At 31.7% G+C, this 12428-nt stretch overlaps 1 long non-coding RNA gene across 1 annotated transcript; it reads left to right on the top strand.

The window, feature by feature from the left end:
* Positions 1-237: 237 nt before the first annotated feature.
* LOC120352512 lies at positions 238-11571 on the top strand. The gene is made up of 4 exons (XR_005571895.1): positions 238-424; positions 4109-4235; positions 5161-5280; positions 11438-11571. It is a non-coding gene; the product is annotated as an uncharacterized LOC120352512 (long non-coding RNA).
* The last annotated feature ends 857 nt before the right edge of the window (positions 11572-12428 follow it).

Raw genomic sequence — 12428 nt, 5'->3', positions numbered from 1 at the left:
AAATTAGATCCCAGTTTGTGCTAAAAATCATGTCACACATTAAGGAACATACCAAGCCTATGAAATGATTTTCAAGTTTTAAATTCAAATAATAATAAACTAGGTACTTTTTTATTGATTCCAACATTATTTCAGTGGAAGCACAAATGTCCCCCATAAAGAAATCATTAATCCGTCCCAGAAATATGGACTGTTTTAATGTTAACAATAAATATTGTCTATATCAATAACTTTGAAATTCCCGGGGTGATACATGCTTGTGTGCTACTGAGCTTGAGCGACAGCCATTAAAGATCTCCTGTCTCCTTCAGTTTTCAGTAGTTGAAGGGTTGAAGGTGAAGTTGGTTTGTTGTTTGTTTATCCTTTATTTTATCGCGTCATCAAGTTGATGATGATTTTTGATTGCTGAAGGTCTTAAATTAAGGTAAGATCATTCATTATCCAGCACTATATGGTAAATAATTATGTTAGGCTCTATTAATAACCCTGATACAACATTAATTGCAATGTTTAGTGTGTATAAGTTAATTTTTTTCCATTTTTAAACCCAAACAGTTGATTTAACCAACTGTTAACATTGTTGGTACCTTAAACTTGTAAAACAACTATCAAGTGTGGTTTCAATTTTATGATTTAGGTAATAATTTTTAAACTAGTGATTATATGATTCAGTAATATCATAAAAGATTGATTTAATTATTATGAATGTTTAAGATATCAGAAGCTATTGTAAAATGTTACAATAATAAAGCTAATACCAGAATAGGCCTACCCACTAATAATATTAGTTATTTATAGGCATATTAGGGACTATGGTTACATTTGACCTAATTAACTCTTTTAATACAGTATTTTGATTAGATAAAACATTATTTATTTCAATATGACTAGTATCAAATCAACCTCTTGAGAAATACTCTAAATAAACTGTAAATAGCAGCAATCATTCTTATTGATAGGCTACAATTTAATAATTAGTTCAGTACTATGTAAGATCCTTAAATACTCCCTTGTATTGGTTTATTGTTTTAATACTATCAATTTATTAGAACCATTCTAAATTATTACTTCAAAATTTCGGTGTAAATGCACGTCCAGTGCCAACATACCTGTCATCAAATTTTTGGTTGGGATCGATTATCAAGTATGCTATTTTGGGGGACACTTTTGTTTATGGGCCGCAGAATCTAGCATTGAGACCTACATAGATCGATAGAGGAGATCAAGACGAGATCAACCATGTATAACATTGTTGTTGATTTCCAAGGATTAGCTGAAAAAACATGGCGGAAATTTCAAAATTTTTATTTTTAATAATTTTGTTATGGCTAAAATATGTTTAAAACTAGTGCAATCTTATGTAAAATTTGACGAGGAATCCAATGAAACTAATTTCAGGTTCGTAACTTCAGTAGTTTTTGAGATATTGCAAAAATGTGCAAAAAATGCTAATTTTTTGCTTCAAAAAAGGTTAACTTCTTTTCATGATGATTAATAGGTATTTTAAACTATTGGATTTAGTAGAATGATAAATTCTAAAGAAAAAACTCCCAGTCACTTGATAGCCTAAACTCAAAATTGTTCGAATTATTTGGGAAAATAAAAAAACTGCACACTCAATACTCTTCAATTCTCATACTGTATTTAATTTTTTCTTACTACTTTTAGTGACTACTAAATTGGCTAAATCTCATTGGGATTTTTGCAGGGAATTCATTAAAATAGATTTGAGGTTAGAAAATTTCATAGATTAATAAGATATTTTGAAAAATACAAGAAAATGTAGTATTTTAGCTTTAGAAGAGTTCAATATGTTTGCATAGGCATAGTGCAGACTGATATTGAGGATCACATTTTATTCAGCTTCCAATGCAATTCAGAAGCTTTAAAAAATTGTAAAAAAAAATTGAATCAAATCAAGCTTTTCCTAACCTACGCTTTTTCCCAATGTAAGCTTTTCCTAACCCAAGCTTTCCCTAACCTAAGTTTTTCCCAATCTTACCTTTTTTCCTAACCTAAGCTTTTCCTAACCTTAGATATTTCCTAATCTAAGCTCCTCCTAACCTCAGCTTCCCCTAACCTAAGCTTTTCTCAAATGTAACTTCCCCTAACCTAAGTTTTTCCTAACCTAAGTTTTTCTCAATCTTAGCTTTTCCTAACCTTAGATTTTTCCTAATCTAAGCTTCAACTAACCTAAGCTTTTCCTAACCTAAGCTTTTTCTAACCTAACCTTTCCTAACCTAAGCTTTTTCTAATCTAAGTTTTACTAACCCAAGCTCCCCCAACCTAAGCTTTTCTCAGACCCAGCTTCCCCGAACCTAAGCTTTTCCTAACCTAAGCTTTTACTCATCTAAGCTTTACCTAACCTAAGCTTTTCCTAACCTAAGTTTATTCCAGACCCAGCCTTCTCTAACCTAAGCTTTTCCTAACCTAAACTTTTTCTAATCTGAGCTTTTCCTAACCCAAGCTTTCCCCAACCTAAGCTTTTTCCAACCCAGCTTCCCCTAACCTAAGCTTTACCTAACTCAAGCTTTTCCCACCTTAGCTTCTTCCAACCTAAGCTTTTCCTTATCTATGTTTTCCTAACCCAAGCTTTCCTCAACCTAAGCTTTTCTTGGACCCAGCTTCCCCTAACCTATGCTTCTCCTAACTTGAGCTTTTTCTAATCCAAACTTTTCCTAACCCAAGCTCTACCCAGACCCAGCTTCCCCTAACCTGAGCTTTTCCCAACCTTAGCTTTTCCTAATCTAAGCTTTTCCTAACCTAAGCTTTTTCCTAACCTAAGCTTCTCCCAAGTTGAGCTCTTTCTAATGCAAGTTTTCCTAACCCATCTTTCCCTGACCTAAGCTTTTCTCAGACCCAGCTTCCCCTAACCTAAGCTTTTCCCAACCTGAGCTTTTCTAACCTCAGCTTTTCCTAATCTAAGCTTTTCCCAACCTAAGATTTTTTCCTAATATAAGCTTTTCCTAAACTAAGTTTTCTGTAACCTAATCTTTCCCTGACCCTAGCTTCTCCTAACCTAAGCTTTCCATAATCTAAGCTTTTCCTAACCTAAGATTCCCCTAACCTAATATTTTCCTAATCCAAGCTCCTCCTAACCTAAGCTTTCCCCAATCCAAGCTTTTTCTAACCTAAGTTCTCCTAGGTAGCAAAACATGGAGTTGCAATATTTTTATTTTCCCAAATAACTCGAACAATTTTGAGTTTAGGCTATCAAGTGACTGAACATTTTTTCTTTAGAATTTATCATTCTTCTAAATCAAATAGTTCAAAATACCTATTAATCATCATGAAAAGAAGTTAACCTTTTTTAAAGCAAAAAAATTGCATTTTTTTGCACATTTTTTGCAATATCTCAAAAACTACTGAAGTTACAAACCTGAAATTTGGAATTGGTTTCATTGGATTCCTCGTCAAATTTTACATAAGATTGCACTAGTTTTAAACATATTTTAGCCATAACAAAATTATTAAAAATAAAAATTGATATAAAAATTTTGAACTTTCCGCCATGTTTTTTCAGCTAATCCTTGGAAATCGACAACAATGTTATACATGGTTGATCTCGTCTTGATCTCCTCTATCGATCTATGTGGGTCTTAATGCTAGATTCCGCGGCCCATATACTAAAGTGCAGCCCTATTTTGAGCACAAAATCACAAAAATTAAACGGCGGTCACTATTGTTTTTGAAATAAACCAAGTTCAAAGTAGCACAATTTTACATGCATTCAACCTATGAGTAGCAGCCATTTTGATTATTGAAATCATCAAATTGTGATAGGCTATTCCTAATCTGAGTTTTCCTAACCCAAAGCTTTTCCTAACCTAAGCTTTATTAACCTAAAGATTTTCCTAACCTTAGCTACTTATGGTTGCTACTTATAGCATAGGTTAAATGCATGTAAAGTTGTGCTACTTTGAACTTAGTTTATTTTGAAAACAATAAGTGACCGCCGTTTAATTTTTTGATTTTGTGCTCAAAATATCATACTAAATCGATCCCAACCAAAAATTTTATGACAGGTATGTTGGCACTGGACGTGCACTTTAGTCAAAATTTCTTTCAATTAGATAATTGCTTTCATACATGTTCCATTTGATTTCAGATGAAGGTGGGAATAGAACTGCAGATACATATTATACTAAAATCCACCATGACAGATGAATATGATGCCAAGGATTAGATTTGAAAAAAGTTCTTCTCCTCTCTACATTTGATGAAAGCCATTTTCAGTAAGTTGCACTCTATCTCCTTCAATAATCAAATTTTTCAACATACATGAACAAACTTACTTGTAACCTTAACAAACAAACTTAGAGGCTACCTACAATAGACTATATTCAAGAATTACTGGAGCAGTTTTAAGATTTTATGTCAGGCCCTATTAATAACCTTAATATAACAGTAATTGCAATTTCTAGTGTGTATAAGTTGAATGTTTATCATTTTCAAACACTAAGGCCCGGTTGCACAAAAGCTGGTTAAATTTTAACCATGTTAATTCCTCGAGAGCCAATCAGAGAAGCCGTTTTATCAAAAACGCATTCTCTGATTGTTTCTCGTGAAGTTAATCACAGTTAAAATGTAACCGGCTTTTGTGCAACCGGGTCTAACAGTTGATTAAACTGTTACCATTGTTGCTTAACTTCAAACTTGTAAAAAACTATTAAGTTAGTGGTTTTAATTTCATGATTCAATACATTTTAAGCTAGTGATTATATGATTCAGTAATATTATAATAGATTGATTTAATATCATGGATGGTTATGATATAAAAGAAGCTATTGTGAAATGTTACAATAATAGAACTATTCATAACACCATAATAGGCCTACCTACTAATTATTAGTTATATTTATTAGGGACTATAGTTACATTTTGAACTAAATTTTTTTTCAATATTTTGATTAAATTAAACCATATTTATTCCAATATGACCAGTATAAAATAACCCCCTTGAGAAATACTTTAGATAAATTGTAAATAGAAGCAATCATTCTCATTGATAGGCTACAATTTGATAATTAGTTCAGTACTATGTAAGGTCCTTGAATACTCTCTTGTATTGGTTTATTGTTATATCATTTACTATCACTTATAAAATTCCTTTCAATTAGAAAATCGCTTTCATACATTTAATGTATCATTTGATTTCAGGCAAAGGTGGGAATAGAACTGCAGACGCATATACAAAAATCCACCATGACAGACGAATATGCTACCAACTACAGTTTTAGATTTAAAACTCCTTTCTACATCTGATGGAAACCATTTCCAGTAAGTTGCACTATACTATTTCCTTCAAGAATCAATTCTTTCACCATTCATGAACAACTTACTTTACAACCTCAAAAACAACTTCATAAACAACCTTTACAACCAAACTTCCCTACAATATATTCAAAAATCACTGAAGCAGTTTTAAAATTTTAAAATGATAACTTTATAATTGAATAGGCTTAGATTTTTAATTTCATATGAAGCTAAAATTTATTGTAAAACAAGCTGCAAATTAGTATAGTAATTTCCAAAGAACCATATTGGAGACTTAAGTCACAATAAATCTCAATAATGTTGGATATGTTACAAGAAGTTTGGAGTGAACTGGCAGAAGTGTGAACCGCGGCTAGAGTCGGTTTAAGGTTGTGCAAAGGCTAAAAATAAAATTTATACTGGTGATATTTTTCAAAGTTTTTTGGTTTGTATATCATCAACCTATCAAAATGAAAAGGTATTCTCAGGAAAACAATTTTTCCGATCATTACTTTTTGAGATATGAGAGCCTAAAGTTTAAATTTTTGGGACAGAACATTTAAAATTCGGTAAAAGATAAATCCTTGAGATTTAGAGGATAGATTCTTCATAGTATTGTTGAACTATTAAAAAAATATTTTCTGAAAATATCCATTTTATCGAAAATACAAGGTTTTTGGGCCACTCTGTATCTATATAGAACAAGACAATTATTTATCATGAAAATATTGGTTGGTTCTGAATTTATTTATCCTTTTGTGGATACAATCACAAATCATATAAATATAATTTGGAAAGAATAGCAGGCTTTGCCCAAAACTATTTTATTCCCAAATTTTGATAATGAATAATATGTCCCAAAATGTTTTTATAATTTACTGCTGAAAGTTCAAGTTTAATTTTCATTGATGTTTAATTTAAAAAATATAGTTGTAAAAATCAGAAATAAAATATAAATTACTAGCAGGCCCTCTTCTTCATGTCTATATTGACTGGACTAATATGGTTGCAACTTTGAGTGAGTTAGTGTGAACGCATTACTGGGATAAAACATACCTATAGTCTTTTTTCTTTAGGGCTACTTTTGAATAATACTTGAGAATATAAATCAAAGAAAAATAAAAATAATATTATTCTGCTATTTTTATTTCTAAAAAGCAATTTTCTAAATGCCAATTTTAAAATGGGTACTTGAATTTCTGATTTTATTCACATACCTACAGGTATGGTTTGAAAAACAAATACGGCTATCTACTACAGTGCTTGAAATATAAAAAACTAAATGATAAAGATAATGCATTGTAAAGTATGAATTAAAGATAGGGTAGATGTAAAGTATTAATGTGCATAAATCAAATCTTGAAATATGGATAATTATAGTAGGTGATCGAATAAAATTCAAAAGTTATTAATTTAGAAAAAATAATAAGAGCAAAAGAGTCTATCAGTGTTATAAAAAATTTTCTCCACTCTGCCCTTTCTCTTGCTGGGGGAATCTTTATTATGCCTCATATGGAATGTTGTCGTAGTAATTGTGGCAGTCTACAGGAATGTGAGCCTTGAGCTCTTGTAGGTGGTCCCATTTTGTTTTTTTTATTTTTATTCTTTCATTGTTCAAATGAGGGAATTCAACAATAGCACGGATCTGTTTAGGTCTGACGGGCAAGGGGGCATACTCCTCATCAAAATTAATTTTGTACTCAATAGTACCATCAGGCTTGTGTTTCAAAGCCCTGATATCAGTTACTTTTGGATCTCCTAGTCTCTTTCCAGGGCGAATTGATTCATAGACCATAGTCTCCTTGTTTGCATAATTTTTAAAAAAATTGAAGTCCAAGCATTCTGACCTGTAAGGAAAGGGAGTTTTCCTCGCCTCCTTTGCCAATTGAGAGTACTGACTTGGCAGGTATATTTCTCTCACTGTTTTTTTGTTCCTCGTCCCTCTTTTTGGGTTCAAAATGGTATCAATGGTGGAGTGGACACTGTCACACTCCATCATAGTATGCCCCTTGACCAGGAACTTCTGTTCAATTTCGACTCCTTTCTCTCTGGCTAAGTGTAATAAAGCATTGGACATCACACTACTTCTGTTTTGGTAACAACAGCCGTCAGACCAAAGAACTATTGGTTTTAATTCTGTGCTGAGGATCTGTTTCAGGTTGTGAATCACGCAGGAGGCAAAAGAGGATGCGCTCAATTCACTTTGGGTCTCATCCCACCAATAGGTTACTGCGTCCTTTGTTGCATTGTTGTACATTGTGAAATTATGTACACACAATTTCGTTTTGTAGTACATTGCAGAGGCATTCACACAAGGTGCCAATTTTACTGCTTGTGTGTCTTGTGTGAATACATGAATTTCGTTGGCCTTTCCTCTTCTCTTATCATTTTCTTTTTCTGCTTGAGCTTTATCTTTGTTTTTCAAGTGTTGTCTATAATCCTCTTCTGATATCATACCGCGTCAAATATCACTTCCTCACATAAAAACCACTGTATTGATAAAAAATATGAATATGCTATTTAATTCAGAAAGAAACAACCTCCACATCAATGTGTATTTTGAAAACATTAATTCATTTCGAAAAGTGTAGAAAGTCCTTGAATCTATCACTATATTCAATCGGTAAAACCTATTCATATTTGTGAAAAGGCTGGTAACTTATTTGTTTTGGACTTATTTTAAACAATAATATGACAAAATGAAGCGAACTTATTCAATTTTATGCTGGTTGTCCAATAATATTTAAAAATGATTGTTTCTTATTTGACAATTGTTTGTGAAAATTGATAGTTGTATCGTCGCCCGGAATGCTAGTTGCAAGCATTTGTATTAATAAAATAACTAAATAACTATTATTGTATTAACTAAAAATAACTTGTAACCATGGTGAACAGTTCCATGATTTCGCTGAATTGGTTCTAGGTATATGTCAATTAATAAAGTCTTAAACAAATATCATGGGACACAAATTTACAAAGGAAATACCATATATTATTCACGGTAGTATGATATTTTTTATTTCAATGTGTCCATGGGATACTTATGAATGCAAAAAACACTTGTGTAAAGAAAGAATAGATCTTAATTATAATTTAAATAGTTCAACAAATTATAACTTCAAATAATATAACATTAATTATTCATGAAATTATTCAACTACCTTACAGTACAGTAGTGTAATGCGCTTTATTTTTTGATAAAATAACAGCATTAAAGTCATTAAAAGTCATGATTATCTATTTTTTTATCATAATTGGGATAAATAAAAATCTTTATAATGTTTAAATGATGTTCATATATTCTTAGGGCTTATCTAGACTGTTTATTTTTGTGATAAAGCTAGGCAACCGTTGATGGGTTCGCATTGCTATGTTTCAGGAGTTGATAAAATAACGTTAATATCCTGAAATTCCTAAATAAGCTGTTAGTTCTTTCCACAGACTTCATAAGGATAAAATTTCTAAATGAGAATAGAATCTGTTTTAGAAATAGAATTTCTAAAAAGAGAAAGAACTAAAACGATGCAGAAAAAACTAAGTTTTAGACTCGCCGGTAACATTTATAGGATTTTTACTGGAAATTAGTTTGATATTGTTTCAAAGGGGATAAAATGCTGAACATTTTGATATCAATCACTTCTATGTAAAGTTGATGGTTGATTTGCTATGAGGGCTCAAAGTTTGGCATTTTTACATTTGAATGCATGTTAAGCCATGGCGAGAGGTCGCAGCATGACGTCACACCATAGCAGGCTGCGTTCTCCACGCGTCTTATGTGATCAAGGCAACCTACTATTATACTATTCTTAAGTGTAAACCACCTGAACCAACCCATTTTTTTTCAATTATAAGGAAATAGCAGTATCATCAAAGGCCAATGACATACATATACGTACACAAAATTCATCATTAGTAAATTATTATTATTGATCATGTTTTCAAAGTATAAAAATAAAAATCCAAGAAAATATTTGACTTACAGATAGAAAATTGAATTGTCCAATATGTTGTGGAATGAAAATAGTTCATTCAATAAACTTATTTGTGAATAAAACAATCATGTCAAAATGGCCTTCTTTTATGGAAGTATGGAATAATCATAAATCAGTAGTCCCAATACATGTGGAGAAATTGCAAATCAGTTACTTGAATCAAAGAAGAACTCATCGTTTCGTACACTTCACCGCTTGCTCCCAATACTCTTTTCAAATTTCTTCTACATGTTTGCCTTTTCGCAACCAATGTCCAATCACTGCTACCCAAAGACGGAATCTCCTTCGAACACAGTTTTTCAACAACTTTTGAAATGCAACGATACATATGCACATATACAGAGTGAGTCATATGTATGGGAACCCTTCAATAATTTGGAGACTGTTGTAGATATAATTCTGTAACTTTCAGGATAAGTTATTGATAGAATACTCTACCTTTTAATGTACAACTGAGTTCCAACCCACATAAGGGGTTTACTTGGGGGTTGTAACTGGGATATTTAAAATGTAAACACCCATTGTGTGGTTAATCATTTTAAAGGTCTTTTTAAAACAAGAAAGATGACATCAATAATAATGTTCTATGATAATTGTATCCAAAATGGCAGCTGATTGAAGTTTTAGTTTTTGAAGAAATGAGGGGTTGTAACTATGAAAAAAAAAATACTCTTTATTAGGCGGAGTTAGGACTAGAAAGTCCTTTCTACCACTCAACCTTACAGGCAACTCAAATATTCAAAATGTAAACACCCATTGTGTGGTACATAATTTTAAAGGCCTTTCTAAAACAAGAATGACGACATCAATAAAAATGTTCTATGATACTTTTATCAAAAATGGCGGCTGATTGGAGATTTAGTTTTTATAGAAATGATTGATAAAAGTAATAAAACTTAAAACAAAACTTTTTTTGATGAATAACGAAACACATTGAAAAACTGATTTTTTATTTAGTAATCTGTTTGGTACTTTTTACTTTCCTTGCCCTATTACCATAGGTAAGGAAAGTATTGCTTTCCGAAAAAAATTAAGGTACCCCAATTTCTAAATTTCTATACGTTTGAAGGTCCCCAGAGTCCAAAAAACTGGTTTTTGGGTATTGGTCTGTATGTGAGTGTGTGTGTGTGTGTGTGTGTGTGTGGTGTGTGTGTGTGTGTGTGTGTGTGTGTGTGTGTGGTGTGTGTGTGTGTGTGTGTGTGAGTGTATGTGCATCTGTGTACACGATATCTCATCTCCCAATTAACGGAATGACTTGACATTTGGAACTTAAGGTCCTTCCACTATAAGGATCCGACACGAACAATTTCGATCAAATGCAATTCAAGATGGCGGCTAAAATGGCGAAAATGTTGTCAAAAACAGGGTTTTTCGTGATTTTCTCGGGAACCGCTCCAACGATTTTGATCAAATTCATACCTAAAATAGTCATTGATAAGCTCTATCAACTGTCACAAGTCCCATATCTGTAAAAATTTCAGGAGCTCCGCCCCATCAATGCAGATAGAATCCCAATTATCAGGCTTCAGATACAATTGAAACAAAAAAAATCAAGTGGAGTAGATTGAGCATGAAAATCTCTACAATTAATGTTCAGTAACATTTTCACCTAAAATTGAAAATAAGCATTAAATTCGAGAAAATGTGATTATTCAATTGCAAATTATTGTTGATTCTATTAAATCATTCACTATCAAGAGATAGCAGACCTCATGTGTGTCTCCAGCGTTATTACCCTGTCACCAGCTGGCTCAAATCACTGAATAGTAGACTTGAGATGCGCGGGAACACTGGCATCAGGTGATCAATTTTCATAATGGCAAGGAAAGTTGTGTGAGTGCGCCACACCAGATTTTTACATTTCATTTCAAAAGATGCTCCCGAAATGCTCCCCTTTATTCTCTCGTTTGACAGTGTGCCAAACTGTCATAAATGTAAATGAGATGTTCTTATGAAGGTCTAAGTCAACCACTTATGAGGGGTTGAAATTCATTTAAGTATGTCAAAAGGTAGAGTATTCGACCAATAACTTATCCTGAAAGTTACAGTATGTATATCAGTCTCCAACTTATAAAAGTTTTTAAGCTACATAATCAGCATTCTGAGAATTGATTACCGAGACATTTTATATTTTACTCATAATAACCTATTAAGTTATCCCACTAAACTGTACATTTCATATTTTACAGGACCAAGAGCAGAGAGACTACGCCTCATGAAGCTCAAATCGAGGACGATAGCAGTTCAAAGTAAAAATATATAATTAGTTATAAATTGCAAGTTCAATTTTTGTAATATTTAATAAAAATCATTGCATTTTATTGGAAATAATGTTTTATTATTTACATTTTTTGCTCATATAGATATACTCTGAAGTTAAGCTTTAAAGAAAATAAACTAATATAGATATTAATATATAATATTCAATATTTTAATAGATATTCAAAGTAATAATTGATGTGTTACTTAGATGTATATGAACTGTATTCCATTTGAGGTGTTGCAAGCATAGATGGCTGGTTGAACTAGAGCAGATTTGATTTAATTAATTCATCGAATGGCGAGTGACTCATGCACTGCTCCCTCTCAGGACAGTCTGCAAGCTGTTATTGGTTAGCAGAGGTCGATCTCGACTCAATCAATACAGCTAAAGAGACAGTTTATAGACTGCCCTGACAGAAGAGAATGAATAAGTAATTTGCCATTCACAGGAGAATTTTAAAGAATATTTCAATTTGAATAATATATAATAATCTGATTCAGTGCAACCCAATATCAATGCTTAATCATAATTCAAATTTCATCCAGAATTTGGAATAAATCTGTAATTCTTATTATTCATGATTCAATTATTCTTCCAAACTAATGCTCCAATCTTACTATTGCCTTAATACTCTATTTCTATACTCAGTGGACATCCATACATTCTATATATAGATGAAATCTATATATATATATATATATATGAAATCTATATATATATATATATATATATATATATATATTATATATATATATATATATATATATATATATATATATATATATATAGATTTCATCTATATATAGAGTGTATGGATGTCCACTGAGTATAGAAATATAGTATTAAGGCAATAGTAAGATTGGAGCATTAGTTTGGAAGAATAATTGAATCATGAATAATAAGAATTACAGATTTAT

Source organism: Nilaparvata lugens, chromosome 7, assembly GCF_014356525.2.
Source record: "Nilaparvata lugens isolate BPH chromosome 7, ASM1435652v1, whole genome shotgun sequence".
NCBI lineage: Eukaryota > Metazoa > Arthropoda > Insecta > Hemiptera > Delphacidae > Nilaparvata > Nilaparvata lugens.
The sequence above is the reverse complement of the archived record's forward strand: the minus strand, read 5'-3'. Positions and strand labels throughout refer to the sequence as shown.